We start from the raw sequence: 18,682 nt of genomic DNA, 5'->3' as shown, positions 1-18,682 counted from the left end.
GCAGCCCAATGAAAAAATGGGCAAAAAATCTGAATAGACCTTTTTTTTTTTTTTTTCAACAGCGACATACAGATTGTCAATAGGCACAGGAAAGATGCTCAACGTCATTAATTATCAAGGGAATGCAAATTAAAACTATAATGACATAATACCTCACACCTGTTAGAATGGCTGTTGTCAAAAGAGAAAAATAAGAGGGCTTAGAATGAATATGGAGAAAAGGGAAACTATATGCATTGCTGGTGGGAATGTAAATTGTTGCAGCCACTATGAAAAATAGTATGGCATTTCCTCAAAAAGTTAAAACAGGACTACCATATGATTCAGCAATTCCACTTCTAGGTATTTTTTTCATGTAAGACAAAAACATTGATTTAAAAAACAAATGTGCACCTCCATGTAATTTGCAGCATTATTTACAACAGACAAGGTGTTGAAACAATCTAAGTGTTCATCAATAAATGGGTAAAGAAGATGTTAGGTGCACTTACAGACACACAATACTAGTAAGCTGTAAAAAGAGTGAATTCTTGCCATTCACAATAACACTGATGGATCTTGAGGGCATTATGCTAAGCAAAATAAGTCAGAAAAAGACAAATGCCATATTATCTCAATTATATATGGAATCTAAAAAAAAAACAAAACAAAAAATCTAGTTCATAGACACAGAAAACAGATTGGTGGTGGAGGGAGGTAAAATGGGTGAAGAGGATCAATAGGTATAAACTTTCAGTTATAAAATAAGTCATGGGGATGTAATGTACAGCATTGTGACTATAGTGAATAATACTATATTGCATATTTAACACTTGTTAAATGAGGACATCTTAAAAGTCTTCATTCCAAGATAAAAAATTTTCAGTAACTAGGTATGTTGACAGATGCTAACTAGACTTATTATGGTTATCATTTAACAATGTATACAAACATTAAAGTATTATGTTCTACATCTGCAACAAATGTGATATGCCAATTATACCTCAAGTTAAAAAAATTAGGAAGAAAACAATAAGGTATCCCTCACTTAAAGCAGTGCACTATTAAATTTATTTTTCTAAACTAAAGTATCCTCCAATAAAATAACACTGAACTTATCCAGTAAAATATTTTGTCACTGGTAAATACAACTTTCTTTTAGTTTTCAGTGACAGAGTTTTAAAAGACTATTAGAGGCCTGGTGCACAAAATTTGTGCATAGGGCGGGGGTTCCTCAACCCAGCCTATACCCTCTTGTAATCCGGGACTCCTTGGGGAATGTCCAACTGCCAGTTTAGGCCCAACCCTACAGGAACCCCTGCGGAATCGGGCCTGAACTGGCAGCCGGACATCCCTTTCAAAATCTGGGAATGCTGGCTCCTAACTGCTTGCCTGCCTGACTGCCTGATTGTCCCTAACCCCTCTGCCTGCCTGCCTCATCACCCCTAACCACTTACCTGCCTGCCTGCCTCATTGCCCCTAACCTCTCTGCCTGCCTGCCAGATCATCCCTACCTTCTTTCCTGCCTGCCTGATCACCTGTAACAGCCTCTGCCTCACCCCCCTTAGTCCAGAAGGACATCTGGAATGACATCCAGAAGGTCGGTCGGCTGTCTGGTCTAATTAGCATATTACACTTTTATTATTATAGATGCATATCTTCATCAATACAGGACAAATATGTTTTCCTCTGTAAATAAGAGCATGTCCAAAAGAGTTCCCTTTCTTTCTTTCTTTCTTTCTTTCTTTCTTTCTTTCTTTCTTTCTTTCTTTCTTTCTTTTCCTCAACAACTTTATTATTGATCACAGATTACCAATTCTAAGCTAATGTTTATCTAGTGCAAACCTAGTCTAACCATTCTATTTACTCATTATCTTGCCTCTAAAGGCCAGTTAAGCATTTACATTCAGATATTTTTGTCACCACAATAAGCATTGTTGACACTAAATACGACAACCATTTACTTATGAAAATACATAGTTTTGTCTAATTTTTTATAGAGCCCTGTATTCTCAGCAAGCCAAACTTTAAACCTAGAAAGCATCATAAATTATTCCTCTCTCCTTTTGCCATCAGCTGAGAATTTCCAAATTCCACAGCATCTGTTATTCCTTTATTTCCATTCTCAGTACCATCACCACTTCTGCCCTCGAAGCCAAACAAAGACAACTCTCTGCCAAAGTATGTCCTTGTTTCCTGTTTCACTCAACATACTCAATTCACACTGAAGAAAACTGCTAACATGAGCTTCTCGAGTATAATTCTTGTTGAATTGCTCTCCTGCTCAAAATCTTGCACTTATTCGCCAGGTCCTACATCATTTTTAGTTGTCTAAAATATTTTCATAAGATAATATTCCAAATGTATCTTCTACACTTACACTAAATTCTTGCCAAAATATGTAAATCATTATTCTCATCGTATTCCCTCCATTCTCCTTTTCAGCCCCCACCAGAACGCACTGCATCTCTCCAGGATGTCTTCTATATGTACCTCAACAAGCAATTCTCCCCCTTCTTTCTCTCACCTCACATCTTTCAATTCAAATGCCTAAGCATATCAATAGTTAAATAGAACCATTGCTTCCAATGCATAAATCTGTAATTGATTCAAAGGTGAGGGGTTTGGGGATGTGGCTCAGCTCCTTGCAAAATATCTTGATTTAGAGAAATCAATGCTAGACTCTAGTATTTAACTTTGCTTACCTATGATAGTCCAGTAACTTCTATACACAAATAAGCAACTACCACACAGCACAGCCTAAACTTCAGACTTCATTGTTTTTGAGAGAAGACAAGGTTATACCTAAGGTTATATCTAAGAAGTAAAAACCTTGAGAATAACAGATTCTTTGGCTTGTTTACCCATTCATTCCAATGCCAGACAATGAGACATCAGAGTGGACAAAGGTGAATAAGGCATGCCCTTGCCTGAGAAGTTCTTATAGTTAAACTGGCTCCAACAAATATTGCTGGTAAGTCCCCATTGTTCATCATTAGTTTATTTCTATTAAAGAGCCAGCATCTCCCCTGTGGGCAAGGGTAAAAGGAAAGGGCTTAAGGGAATCATATTTCTCTCACCTGCTCCCAGAAGCAACAGCTTTTTTTCAAGAAGTATCAACTGCTACTATAGGAGTCTCCTAAACTAAAGGAAAGTTGAAATCCAATTAAATGATTGGTTATAGCAGTGATTCAACCAGTGCGCTACAAGAATTTTTAAAACATGAAATACCTGGTAATTTAGTCAAGGGCACTGACCTCTTTTTCCTTAGATTGTTAAATAAAAAAAAAAAATGACAAAAGGCAGCACAACAATAGCCATCCACTATGAATCAAAATTATACCTATATTTGTGGTCATATCAGCATAAACTTATATTTTTGGTGTGATTCAGAATTTTAGGTAATTAGTTTATGTGTACCATGAGATGAAAAAGATGAAAATCGCTGGGTGACAAAATATCCTTCCATTTCGACTTTAAGTCAATTGTACTTTTTTTCTTATTATAAACTAGAGACCCGGTAGACAAAATTTGTGCACTGGGGGGTGGAGGTTCCTCAGCCCAGCCTGCCTCCTCTCACAGTCCGAGAGCCCTCAGGGGATGTCAAGCTGCAGTCTCTCCTCCCTCTGTGAGAGGCCACCGGGCTGATCAGGGAAAGGCGCCGCCTCCATCACCCCTTTGCTGCTGCCACTGCCACTGCCACTGCCAGCAGCTATAGCTGCTGGCCCTTGGCCCTCACAGCTGCCAAGGTGTTTTCATCAACATGGACTCCAGTCCCTTCACCACAAAAAAATGACAACTTTCTTTAGGCATTTTCAAGATCTCTCTTTCATAGGATATGACATTTCTTTCTTTCTTTTTTTATATCCTCACCTGAGGATATTTTCCCATTGATTTTTAGACAGCATAGAAGAGAGAGGGAAAGACAAAGAGAAACATCAATGTGAGAGGAAAACATCGATTGGTTGCCTCCTGCATGAGCCCTGACCTGGGCCCATGGCACAGCAGCCCCAGCGAAAACTGCTGGTCAGGCCCTGCTTCCCTCTCCAGCCCTCACATCAGCCACAGTGGCTGCTGATCAGGCCCTGCCTCCCTCTCCAGGCCTTGCAGCAGCTGCAGCAGCTACTGATCAGGCCCTCCCCTGACACAGGCGCTCAGAGGCCCCCAACCCTGCAAGACCCCGCCCACCTGTGCCTGCTGCACACGCTGCCTACTGACCGGTCATTACTGTGACGGTGTCCCAGACAATTTGCATTATCCTCTAATATTAGTATAGACTAGAGGCCCAGTGCACGGATTTGTTCACTGGTGGGGTCCCTCAGCCTGGCCTGTGCACTCTCGCAATCTGGGACCCCTCGGGAGATGTCGGACTGCCGACGTCTCCCAAGAGATGTGGTAGTCCGACATCTCCTGAGAGATGTGGTAGTGTGCAAAGCGGCAGTGTGCCGGCCGCTCCTGCTCATCCCAGCCCCGCTGCACCTGCCACTGTTGCTCGGGTGCACAGGAGGAGTGTCTGAGGAAGAGGCTCATGCCGCCACAGCACACTGACCACCAGGGGGCAGCTCCTGCATTGAGCTTCTGCCCTCTGGTGGTCAGTGCACGTCATAGCTACCGGCTGGTCATCCGGTCATCCAGTTGTCTGGTCGTCTGGTTTTTTAAGCTTTTATATACATAGATAAGAAATAGTTTCTGCATTTAAGAATTAATGATCATATTAAAACATAGACTTGATAGATTTGTACAAAGTAGTGAAAGTGAAGTACTAAAATAATAATAATAATAATAATTAATACGTAAATTAGTTCAAAAAGTGAAATGGGACAAGCACCTGGTAGAAAGAGTTACTAAATAGGGGGACATATTCAGGGAAAGATGATCTTTAGTGTGGTTTCTAGCAAAAGAATAAAGAAGAAGCAATTTACAGAGGAAATCCCAAAAGCTAAGAACCAAATGAAGAGATGATCAAAATCATCAGTAACAAGAGAAATGCAAATGAGAGCTAAAATGATACATAATTTTATGATTGTTATATTGGCAAAAAATAGAAAAACTGAATAATGCCAAATGTTGAAGGTGATACATACATGAATTGCTTGTAGGAGTGTAGATTGATGCAGCCCTCTGCAGAGCAATCTGGTTGTAGTTCACAAATTAAGTGTATATATAGATATGCACAGCAGCCCCACTTATGCGTTTATGACACCCACCCACATAAGCAATTATTCTATCAAAATCTATGACAGAGCGTATGCACAATTGTTCATATAATATTTCATGAGCTATTATGCAACAATTAGAAATAATGCATTAAATGTACACGTAACAACATGAAAAAACTTTAAAATAGTACTTATTGTGTAGAACTCTGAAATATCTGGTATTTTACCATACTTTCAAGTTAACAAATTAGTCTGCCACAGTTATCTAAAATTCTGGCACAAAACATGAGATCTATATCAGAGCGAAAGTACTTATTAATCATGGTAACGCAAGTTGCATGGCCTTCATGATCATACCCATTTCTCATGCCCTCAGTCCAACAGAGGCCATACTGGTAGCCTAGATGAAGGTTAAATACACGGTGAGTTTACAATAAAGGAATCAGCTTTCTGTCTTTCCACTGGACCATCATTAACCCACTGGCTTTCCTTATGGTTGTCCCATTGTGGTTGCAAGATGTGCGCTCCAGTTCCAGACATCACATGATCATATCTATACTTAATACAGAAATACATGGGGATTGGAAGTACCAACAATGAGCTCCCCTTTTATTAATAGAGGAAAGCTTCCCAGAAATCTATGCTATTACCTCCTATAGAGATATTTGGTCAAATAGCTGGGGAAGTTGAGGAATTGGAAACATGACTGTCATGTTTGGTATAGACCACTTTACCTCAGCCGGAGCATAGAGCTGTATACAATAATGGTGGAGTCTTGTTAGCAAGAAAGAAGCTACTAATAGATAAAAAGGGTAGGTGATTTCAATACATGTCATATATTTTAATCAAGATAACTCAAGAACTGTGGTGATAGTACAAGCGTTCAGTTATACAGATTCAATGAGAAGACAATTTAACATATTTTGCCAGACATGTGGTGTGTTGGGGGATGTGGGCAGGAGAGGAGGAGAGAACATATAAATGTCAAGGGCCCTAGTACAAAGCTTCTATTACTTTTTGTTCCCACCACTCCTTTCCTTATTAATCTCCTGATGGGGTATGCCTCTTTTGGTTGAAATTGGTTAATAATCATACAATAGTCCCTAAGTACTCAAGGCATCAGCTCTCTGTGAAGGGATGTGGGGCAGAAGCATTTAACTTACATAGATTTCCATCTGGTAGGATTAAGATTCTACCTTGTATGAAAATGGCAGTCCATTGAGGATGGGTTAAAAACTAATGTCCATTTTATAATTTTGTGGCAAATTCTATTATATTTCCTTAATTTAATAAACTTCATAAGCTTAATTCTCTTTTTGGACCATCCATTCTTGACTATCTCTTTGTCCTAAAATCTAATAATTCAGAGAAGTTTATGAAATTTCCACTGACAATGTTGTCACATTCCAAGAAAGATTATGGTTACTTTTTTAAAAAATCAACTTCTACTCTGATTAATAACAGTTTGGTGGTAATTCAGAAGGTTAGTTTTTATTCATATATACATGCAAGATGTATGGTAAATTACCTTATGTACAAGATCGCAAATAATTGCTCCCCAAATATACATAGCTATTTAAATTTAATAAATATTAATTTATCAATCAAAACTGAATAGAAGAAATTTGAGTCTTGATTTTAATTTTTCTTGGCAAATTTCAAAGAGGAGTTGATGCAGTCTGTATTACAAATTATGTTCAAATCCTGTTTTTAAAAAGAAAAATCTCTCTAAAAATTTCTAAAGCAGGCTAGCTGGTATGGCCAGTGGTTGAGTTTCTACCTATGAACCAGGAGGTCACATTTTATTCCCAGTCAGGGCACATGCCCAGGTTGTGGGCTTGATTCCCAGTGGAGGACATGCAGGAGGTAGCTGATCAGTGATTCTCTCTCATCATTGATGTTTCTATCCCTCTCCCCTCCTCCCTTCCTCTCTGAAATCAATAAAGGTATTTTGAAAAAATGTTCAAAAACTTCAAGTCCACACTGACTCCTGATGCCCTTAATCCAGTTTTCTACTGTTGGTAGATCTCTTTTCTCAGTTGCTCTTTCCAGTGTTAGCTCATAGATGTTCTCCTCTTCTGGTTCTTGTTCTCACTCATTAACCTTGATCTTAATAATATCCAAGGAGAGTAGGACTTGACAAACCCTTCTTAGGATGTTATTGGCAGTAGGAAGGATCTGGGTTGGAGGGAAGTGCTGACTTCGTGAAGATGTGGTGAATATGTATACATTAATATTTATAGATATTTTATACAAAATAATACTTTTCTTAATTATCTTAAACAAATAGGTAGTGGTGCACAAGTATTAGAAGACTGAAAGATATCAAAGCCACTGGGAGGCCAAAATGAAATGACAAAAAAAGAAACAGAAGCAGAAAAGAGGGGGTAAGATGGCAACCACTGGGGAAAAGGCGGGAAATAGGGAGTTGCTGTTCAATGGGTATAAAGATTCAGTCATTCTGGATGAAAGCCTTCTAGAGATCTGCTGTACAACATTGGGCTGTTAATTAACAATATTGTATTACACACTTAAAATTTTGTTAAGAAGTAGGTCTCATGTTATGTGTTTCTTTTCCTTTAACCACAATATAAAAAATATTGTAGCATGGAAAAGAGTCAGTGCAATAAAAATCTGCAAGTAAATGGAATCTGTTCTAATTTTTATTCAAGTAAACAAAAATAATTAAAAGTAAATGTGAAAACTCAACAAAATTCATATTTGATAGCATTGAAACAACAGAAATGAAACTTCCATTTATATAATTATATGAAAAGTTCAACTAAAAATAATGTATTCTATCATATTTCCAAATTCTTAGATAATAAAATATTTGGTAAAATTTTAAATGCCAGTCCTAACTGGTTTGGCTCAGTGGATAGAGCGTTGGCCTGTGAACTGAAGGGTCCTAGGTTCAATTCCGGTCAAGGGCATGTACCTTGCTTGCGGGCATATCCCCAGTAGGAGGTGTGCAGGAGGCAGCTGATGGATGTTTCTTTTTCAACGATATTTCTAACTCTCTATCCCTCTCCCTTCCTCTCTTAAAAAAATCAATAAAGTATATTTAAAAAATGTTAAATGCCAAAATTATAAAAATCACAATTGCCACTAACAAAGTATTATAACAAAATTACAAGAACAAGAGAATAGCTGTGCTTCAGTACTGCTGATTAAATAAAATATAACTGCTTTCAAGGAGGAGGAAATGAAACCAGGAGGTTTGAAAAACCAATATTGAGGTTTGCATAAAGTAGAATCAAATCAGAAAGGACTGCATATGTTTATTACCAGAGATTTTCTACAAAATCTTTCTACAAAAGCTTCTACAGTCTACTAGTATATGCTTATCAATTATGGGAATTTTTCAACTTTTAGCCCTGGAAAAAATGAGAAATACAGGTGATTTAACTCCATAAAAATTACTTTAAGAGAATTTTATTGTCATACATATGTTATCAATGTCCAGCAGAATAAGACAAGTTCTATTATGTCCACGGTGCTTTTTCATGTCTCCTTAATCAAGACAAAGAACCACAAAGTCAGTCACATATAGCACTAGACACAAACTGTGTATTTCAGACTTTTACACATTGTGTTTTAGACTTAAACAGAAACCATATTGAGCTTTTTCCACTATTATCTGTTGATCGGTAATGAAGATGTCTTTCTGCTTATCCATAAGCATTAATTTATAGTTTATTTTATTTTTTTTAGTCAAGGGATTGGGACGTGTGTCTATACGTGTGTGTGTGTGTGTGTGTGTGTGTGTGTGTGCGCGCGCACACACACGAGTATTTGAAGAGGTTGGGAAATAATGTAATTATATCACAAAGTGAGAATGTATAGGTTAAGAAATAAAGATTTAATAACAAAATGATGTGTGCTTGGTATAGGTGCTTTTTCTCATAATCTATTCTTTTGTAGTTACTCTACATATAAGCATTAGAAATTTTCTACACAGTTGTTAAATAATAAATGTATTATTAGCAATGAGTAAACCTAGAAATTTTTTTAGAAACAGTAATTAGTCCTCATAACACCTAGTAACTGTGATATTTCACTACCAGGTGAGTTATTTTTTTATTTTTTATTTTTTTAACAAAGCAATTTCTTCAATTTCTGGGGTATACTTTTGGCAGGAAAAATTAAAGATGTTGGTTTTGTTCCCAGACCTGCCACCCACATACTCTGTGATGCATTTATACTCATTTTGCCTCAGTTTCTCCCATGACTGAAATAAAATAGTAATGGTTGTCACTTTCAAATCTCATTGGGTTGCTCTGAGAAATGATGAGTATAGTGTGAAGTAGTTTGACAGAATGAGGCAAGGATCTTTGAACATTAAAGAGAATTCAATATAGATGTTTTAGCAATAATAATATTACTATTAAACAACTGTATAGCATTATACTGTTATATTTCATTAGCTATTTCTCACCAAAACCTACTTGGGAAATTTGGTGATAAAGCCCTTTAAAGAAAGAAAGGAAGCTAAAATAGCCATAGGAAAAAGGCAGTGTGCACATGACACTAAGAACAAAGCATTATAAACCAAATGAAAATTTTGAAATTGTTTAGGCTGAAACCTATTCAACTACAGCTTGCATTATTATCAGAAGCTTTAACATTTCCAAATTTTACTGGAATATCTAAAATTCTTAATAGAAATTCCAGGAAGCTCAGAAACTTCTCAGCACTATATGTAAATGTAAGGGGCAAGAAACAATCAATTTCATGACAAATATTTCATGTTCCTAATCTGAGTACTGAAAGTGACTCTGTGAATGGAATACTAAAATGGAATCATTGTAGGAATAAATATTGAAAAACTTGTCCTGCTTTTTTCTTTTCTTTTCCTATTGAGTCATGAGTGGGTGACTGAGCATATATTCCTTTTATGTCATATAGTCTTATAGAGATTTTGTTTTCTGGAGAACCACTTAGTAATGGCAAACTATTCTCTTTCCTGAGACAAATGTAAAACCTAGGTTATAGAATTCTAAAAATATATAATTTGAAATTCATGTATTTTTTACTTGGATTTTTAAAATTCAAGTAAAATTGTTGCTATATAATCATGCTAAGGTTTTATAATAAAACGATGAAAACTAGATGGTTATTTATTTTTATAAATTGTAACCTTAGATTGTTTTAGGTAGTTGAGTTATGGATACATAGGTTACACTTTCTCCATTTCTTATCCAATTGTTAGCCATGATTTTCCAAAGAGGTTTAGGAACAATTGAAGCAACACAGTTTTTAAAAGGAGTGTGTATAAACTGAGCAAAATATATACAATCAGTTGTGGAATTTATTTTTGTTATACTCAATTTTTTTCAAAGCTATTTCTATGTGATCCTTTGTAATATTGTGATCACTTTCCAAAAGAAACATGACCTATAGAAAAAGGATGTGAAATGTTCCTAATAGATTGGTTCTCCCTGAGATTCCAAATAAAACTTCATGATGGCCTTACTATTTGCACTCAGTTTTTAATGCTATAGTAATGATAGTGGTATTTTGCTTTCTAAAAGACACATAATAAGATTGATTTAAAAAATCTCACCTACATAAAACTCTTTTTTCCTGCAGATATACATCTGAAAATGGTGATTCCAAAGTAATTAAAAATATCCTATATAATAAAACCCTCATATGCAAATTGACCGAATGGTGGAATGACTGGTGGCTATGAACTGACCACCAAGGGGCAGACGCTCAATGCAGGAGCTGCCTCCTGGTGGTCAGTGTGTTTCCACAGGGGCAGTGCCACTCAGCCAGAAGCAGGGCTCACAGCTGGCGAGTGCAGCGGCTGTGGCGGGAGCCTGTGCAGCAGCAAGCAGGTAGGCTGTAAGGAGGGAGGGGTCCCAGACTGTGAGAGGGCACAGCCCGGGTAAGGGACCCCTGACCCATCTCCAGTGCACGAATTTCGTGCACTGGTCCTCTAGTAGATATATAAGTGGAAGTTTGCCATGATTTGAGAATAAAATGGAGCATTATTTGCTATCATAACATATGAATTATGGCTAACATTTCTATCATTATGAAATGTGAAATATTTGCCAATAGGGTTGACATATACCTGTTGTTTTAGAGGACCATAAGGAAAGCATTATCTTAAATGTTTGCTTAAAATAATGTGCTGTTTTTAATAACACACTCAGTGATTGATGGTTTCACATCTTTCTAGATTGTGTGTTAGAGTTAGTGTGCTGAAGTCAATGTACATCTCTACCTAACTCCATGTTAATGACATTACTCAGATGACTTGAAATAGGTCAAGATGATGGTGTATAACAAAGAAATCAGTGAATGTTACATAGTAGGACTTTTCCTCCTCCTGAGAGTCAGTTGTTAGGTTGCACTGTCTGGGATACCGGATAAAAGTTCTGAGACCCAATTCTTGCCGAAACCGGTTTGGCTCAGTGGACAGAGCGTCGGCCTGCAGACTGAGGGGTCCCGGGTTCGATTCCGGTCAAGGGCATGTACCTTGGTTGCGGGCACATCCCCAGTGGGAGATGTGCCGGAGGCAGCTGATCGATGTTTCTCTCCCATCGATGTTTCTAACTCTCTATCTCTCTCCCTTCCTCTCTGTAAAAAATCAATAAAATATATTTAAAAAAAAAGTTCTGAGACCCAATTCTATAACACCAAGTATTGGTGGGCTCTCTAGGCACCAGCTCCTGTACTTAAATGGTTTCCAAAGGGCCCCTTATTAACATAACAAAAGACACCTTTACTACTCTCATGAATTCTGAAATTCCAAAAATTTTAGGAGCTCTGGGCTAAGAATGGAGAAGCCCTCAAATATATTTCTTATTATAAATCACAATTTCCACCTCCCAATAAGGATATGTTCTTAGGGGTTCTATCTGCTGCACTATGTTGTTAGACAATGAAAACAGTAAATTACTACTATCAAGGGATATATCATAAACAGAACATATGGGGGAAAACAATGACAGATCATTTCATTATCAATAATTTAGTGAAGTTACCCCAGTTCCCATTAACATGCTGTGATGTCTAGTATATATGTTTTCAAAATATAATGCTATCTTTGTAGAGGTAAATATGCTTATGGAATATTGGAACAAGTTGATTAGTAAATCACTGAAAATGATAATACAATCTTCAAGAATGAAATGTATAGTTCGGTAATATCTCCCAATACTATGGGAGCCTATTACTGATGGGATCTCCTCTCCATTCCAAACACACATTACCCTTCTGCTATATTCTTTATAGAGATAAGAAAACAGATTTATGTGTAAATTTCTTTTCATAGGGTTTAACAAACTTCTGGGAGAGTAAGAAAGGAAAAAAGAAAATGTCCACTAACATAATAGGAATTAAATGGCAAATACTCTGTTTGTCAAGTATCTAATTGTTCTAATTTTAGAAATTCCAGGTGGATATCTACTCATACAGAATATTGAAAAACAGTTGAAACTACACAGTATTATAGTAATCCTACTTCCTTTGCCCTGTTTTTTCCCCTCCTACTCCCCTACATATAACCTTTCATATATTTATTTTTCTGTTCTTGTTCTTCTTGAAGTATGTTGTTAAACCTTAAGACCTCATAAATTAAATCCTTAGAGTTATGAAAAAAGTAAGTGAGGTCATTTTGGAGTTGTGTGGCTAATTTACAATCTGAACACTTGCATTTTTCCCATGTTAAAAAAACTTTAAAAAGTTATCAATAGTTTTCTTTGTTGCTTTTACTAATGAAGATGTATTTTTTTTTTCCACCAGTGGTAGGTGTTGAATAATTTGAATGGGAATTTGAAGGTTCATGGCTTCCAAACCAGCAGGAGTTAAGGCTTAATTGCTTGGAAATACATTTTCATGGCTGATACCAGTAACAGAAAATGTCTGTATGTCAAGTGGCTCTGTGCTAATCAGTTAACCATAACATGTGCCACCCCATATCTAGGGACAATGTAACCGTTAACAGCTTGAAGCTATTAAAAATGTACCAATGGGAACTTTCTTTTACTTTTGCCACTAATATGCATCTTTATCTAAATAAAGGAATAGGGAAATTTTGTACTTAACTAAGAATGTAAGTACATCCATCTTGTTTGAGCTTCAAAACACACTACATTTAATGCTGTTCATTAAAGTAACACTGTAAAAGTCAATCAATTGTTAATATGCTCTCTCTGTGTCAACTCAGAAGCTGCCTATCAGATCTGGTTGCACTCCAGAGACAAGGGTTTGATTTCTAGCTCTAGAGATCAGGTCAAGAATTGCAATAACAATTAGTAATTAGTAGTTAGATTTCAATTTGCCACATTACAAGGTCATTTCTCCAAAGCATTTGGTCTCATGAGAAGAAAGGAATACGGGAGACAATAAACTGTTGAATATTTAAAATCTAGAAAAGACTGTAGAGTCAAGATGTTCTTTGAAATCTTTAGACATTCCAAGATAATGAGATCTTTCTTCAGATCTCATTTTTAAAAATCAATTCACGGCTTTAGGCCTTAAGTCTAGGTTTTGCACTAACACATACTGTGTGCAAAACAATACCCTTGGTTTAAGATATGTTTGTTATCTTTAAGATGATGATATTCCTGTGAAGATGGATGAAAGACAATATGTAAATACTATTTTCAATACTTTCTACTATCCTCATTAAAATTATGATTCAATAGTATATAAAAATCTAAATAGTACAATTTATTTTAAAGTAGATCTACACTTTATGGTATGAATGTGACTAGTTTTCAATAAAATACATAAAGGAACAATCTCAGTTAAAAGCTAAGATATGTGTAAAATGCATTTTCTGTACTTTTTATATTGACTTTTGCTAGTTTACATCCTCATAAATCAGACCAAACTTAATCTTAGTCGTTGTTGGAACTTCTATCCAATCCTCAATCTGACATGTTGAATATTCCCAAATCTTACACTGGGTACCTGCAATTGGGTAGGGGTGCGGCAGAGATATTCCATGTATCATTTTGTGCTTGCCCACCAGGTCTGGGAGATTTATTGACACCACATAGTATCACTTGGGATATGGTGATTATATGTGAGGTAGAATGATTGGTGCCTCAATTGCTATATCCACCGATGCCTTCAGGAGCTTTGTCGCTCTGGGATCTCACTGCCATTACCAGGAAATTGTCAGAAAATAGGATCCCACCACCAGCCCTGTTTCTACCATTTCAGAGCCTATGCACCAGTCTCTCCCATCCATAGCCGAAGTATCTTTTGAGTTTTATAGAAACACTTTTATCTTCATTGTTTTTTCCAAGACCTCTTTTTTTTCTCTCTCAGACCGTACCTTTTTTCATATACTGAGATTAAAAAACAAATACCAGGACATTTTATAGATGACCACTGCCTGAAATGTCACAACATACCTCTTCTGAGAAAATAAAACAGTCAACTAACTGTCTTAGTAGAGAAGAAAATGGGCAAAAAAGATGCAGACAGCAGAAATTAAACATAAATTAATACCCCAAAATATTATGCAATCATATTCAGAGAATAAATATTTGAGAGTTTCATAAAACATAGATTATATGAAAAGTTCCAATGATACAATTTAGTTATAAACAACATGAATTATTCCAGTATCAGCTAAGTACTAGAAATTCTAAAAGCAAACATTAGTCTTAAACTTATAAACATGTAGGTATTATTAATGATTAAAGGAAGAATTTTATTACTAGAATCTTTCACAGCAAGTCTGCTGGTTTCTTAAAGAAAATGCTAAGTCCTAACAGGAAAGGATGAGTTTAATTTATGGCATTAAGAATTGCATGAGTTAAGCACATTTGGAGGCAGGAAACAAAGGCCTTACTTGGATTACCTCAAGCAATGCAGATTTACTGCAAAGATCTCCAATATTCCCATACAGCAGAAGCTTTCAATAGGATATCTTGTTGGAAGGCAGAACTAAACAAGTGGCCTTAGATTTGCCTTTTGTAACATACACATTGCTTTTATTTGCATTTTATAAACTCCTTTATCCCACTGATAGGGAATAAAGTTAATAATACAAATATATCAGTATACTGGCATATAAACAGTATTAGAGAGATAAGTAGATGTCTTTTGAAGAAAAGCAGGTGTAAAAGTAAAATAAAACCAACAGCACAAAGACAATGAAAGACAAAAATAGGTCAATTTAACTTTAATTGCTCTCCATAAAATATAATAGAAAGTAAAACCTGCTACTTTACATAAATGTTATAATATGATTTGCCCCATATCTGAAAATAAAGTCAAGTAGCTTTTGTGTTAACATTAAAGAAATAGAGAACAATCAAGAGTTGTTTAAACAAGATAACCTTCCCCATCCCCTGTATTGTGACACCACAATTACACCAGGTTATAGTCATCACTGTGGGCCACCCAGAAGTGGTACTGAACTTTTCAAGAGAAGTACCAAGAGGAAAGATAGGTATAGTTAAAAGGGGAATATAAAAGCAAAGTTTTATATAAATATCTCAATCCAAACACATATACTTGACAACCTTGGAGACATTGCAAAAGTCTTGCTTCTATGGCTGGCTCTGGACAGGTCAATGTAGTTGACAATTCATATCATTATACTTCCATTTGCCTTAACTACTAACTTAGCTGCCTGGAAGAAACTATAAACTGGGAATATTGAAGGCTTTTCTTCCTTCTATCCTGGGATTGCAGTGATACAAATAGGGCTTTTCCTTCTCTGGCCATCAGCTCTGGGGCTTAGACCTTCCCAGACAATGTTGAATAGAGAATACTGTCAGCAGGATACACCAAAGATTCTTGAAGTCCAATAGCAACTTAATATAGGGTTGGGCAAAAGTAGGTTTACAGTTGTTCATATGGAAAATAATATAAAAATTAGTAAATAATATTACAAGAATAAACTGTGGACCCGGCCAGCATGGCTCAGTGGTTGAACGTCGACCTATGAACCAGGAGGTCACGGTTGGATTCTGGGTCCTTCCATATGCCTGGTTTGCAGGCTCGATCCCCAGTGTGGGACATGCAGGAGGCAGCTGATCAATGATTCTCTCTTGTCATTGGTACTTCTATCTCTCTCTCCCTCTCCCTTCTTCTCTGAAATCAATAAAAAAATTTTAATCATTAAAAATATTGTTTAAAAAAACACACCTGTTTCATATACTTACAACTGTTAACCTACTTTTGCCCAATCCTGTATATTGAAAATGTCTGTAACTGTATCATCTAGAAAATTATATTTTCAAGGTATTAAACCATATGCCCTTCTCATTTAGAAGTCACAAACATCAAATTTCCTTTATTAATCCATTTCTACTCTGACCCAAAGAGTTACATCTGGTGAAAGGGTAATTTGGTACAGAATGTACATGAACAGCTACCTAGAGTTGTGGCAATGCTGCAGGACTTTGTGCAAGACAGTTTTCCTCAGAAGCAGGTCAGTACATTTCTGGAACCAGGAGCATAGTAGATGCCTTTGCAGTTTGTTAATCTGTAGGAAAGGAAGTGCAAAGTTACATAAATTGAGAAGGGAATTCCAAATATAATAATCTACACATTATAAAGGGAATTTATGACTTGTGAGTTAACTTTAAAACAAAAAATAAAATGTGAAGTACAGAAAAACAAAATTTTAACTTCTTGCCAAAACCGGTTTGGCTCAGTGGATGGAGCATCGGCCTGCGGACTGAAGGGTCCAGGGTTCGATTCTGGTCAAGGGCATGTACCTGGGTTGCGGGCACATCCCCAGTGGGAGATGTGCAGGAGGCGGCTGATCGATGTTTCTCTCTCATCGATGTTTCTAACTCTCTATCTCTCTCCCTTCCTCTCTGTAAAAAATCAATAAAATATATTTAAAAAAAATTAACTTCTTGCCTAAAAGCTCTGGCTGTATAAAAGAATGTCTTTAGATGCTTAGATCAATATGTAATGAGTATTCATTCTTTCAATGTGTAGGCACTTAGAACACTGAAAAAGTTCTGGTCCTACAATTATACCTACAAAGTGCTATATTTAACCCTAAGCCTACAAAACTGCCAAGATTATATGATTTTATCTTTAGTGAAAAGCCTACCCTAAGAAAATGATCAATGACTACATGGGTCCCCTATTGTGGCTATCTGGGAAACAATGGGAACATTCTTCAGTAATACAATATTGTATATCCTTCCATTCTGTATTCAACTTGCAATACTCCTTGGTAATTTCTGTTGCTCACAATTTCCAACAGTGGTCAGATCTTGGCAATGAGTATCAGCAGGAAGTTCAGTAGTCTTCTCAGCAGCAGTGTCTCCTGGTTGCAGACCTAGAGCTTAGGCTGTTTGTAGCTCTAGATGTCTCTGAGAGAGCTCACCCACTGCCTGTCAGTTACTCAGGTAGCTTTAATTATGTCTTAATGCATCATTTTATTTTCAAAATTTCCTCTTTGACCCATGGATTGTTTAGAAGTTATATTGTTTAGTTCCCAAGTGTTTGAAGAAATAGTTTTCTCTATTCCTCCTGCTAAGTACAATTTTGAGCCATGAGCATTATAGATATAGAAATAGATGACAGATAGAGAGATAGATAGAGATAGATAGATGATAGAGATGATAGATAGAGATAGATAGAGATAGAGATAGAGATAGATAGAGATAGAGATAGAGATAGAGATAGAGATAGAGATAGAGATAGAGATGGAGATGGAGATGGAGATGGAGATGGAGATGGAGGTGGAGATGGAGATGGAGAAGGAGAAAGAGAAAGAGAAAGAGATAGAGATAGAGATAGAGATAGAGATAGAGATAGAGATAGAGATAGAGATAGAGATAGAGATAGAGATAGAAAGAGAGATAGAGATAGAGATAGAGAAACAACTCTGAAATGTATGGAGATAGAAGAATGACTAGGGAACTAAAAACCTAAGAAACAGTAGTATTTGTTATTTTCTTCTTGCTTCATAAATCCCAAACTTAGAGCAGAAGAAACTAGCAAGCAACCTGGACAAACCAATAGGTGGAGACCATAAAAACAAAACAAAACAAACAACAAAAAACGCCAACCAAATGAAAACAATGACAAGTGTTCTCTCTCTAACCAAATGACTAGAAAATGGGCAGCCTAACAAGATAAAGAATAGCAACTACTTTCCAATTTAAAAAAAAAAAATCGTTATTTTCTGGAGTACATATATGTTATATGGAATAGTTGCGTAACATAGGACAAAAAAGCATGTCTTTCAGGGATTCCCCATTGCCAAGTAAATATTGTTATTCCAATTATTGATATATCCTAATTTCTCATTAATTTAATCTAATTAACTATTTTCATTATCACGATAGCTTTAAGTATTCCATAGATTTTCTTGTGCATGAAGAAGTATTTTTATTCTAGCATGTCAATGGTAGGGATTTGGATGAAGAAGACCAAATATCTCAATGTTTTGAACTATAAATAAATTATCATCCTTTAACTCTAAAATGCTAATATAAATGTGATTTTCTTTCAGGTTATTATAAAATAGTTTCACATGTAAAGCAGAAATTGCACATGGATTATGAAGATGACATTAAACAGAGATATCAAGAGCA

This window comes from Myotis nattereri, assembly GCF_964212035.1.
Source record: "Myotis nattereri genome assembly, chromosome: 3".
Classification (NCBI taxonomy): domain Eukaryota; kingdom Metazoa; phylum Chordata; class Mammalia; order Chiroptera; family Vespertilionidae; genus Myotis; species Myotis nattereri.
Note: the sequence above shows the minus strand (reverse complement) of the source record.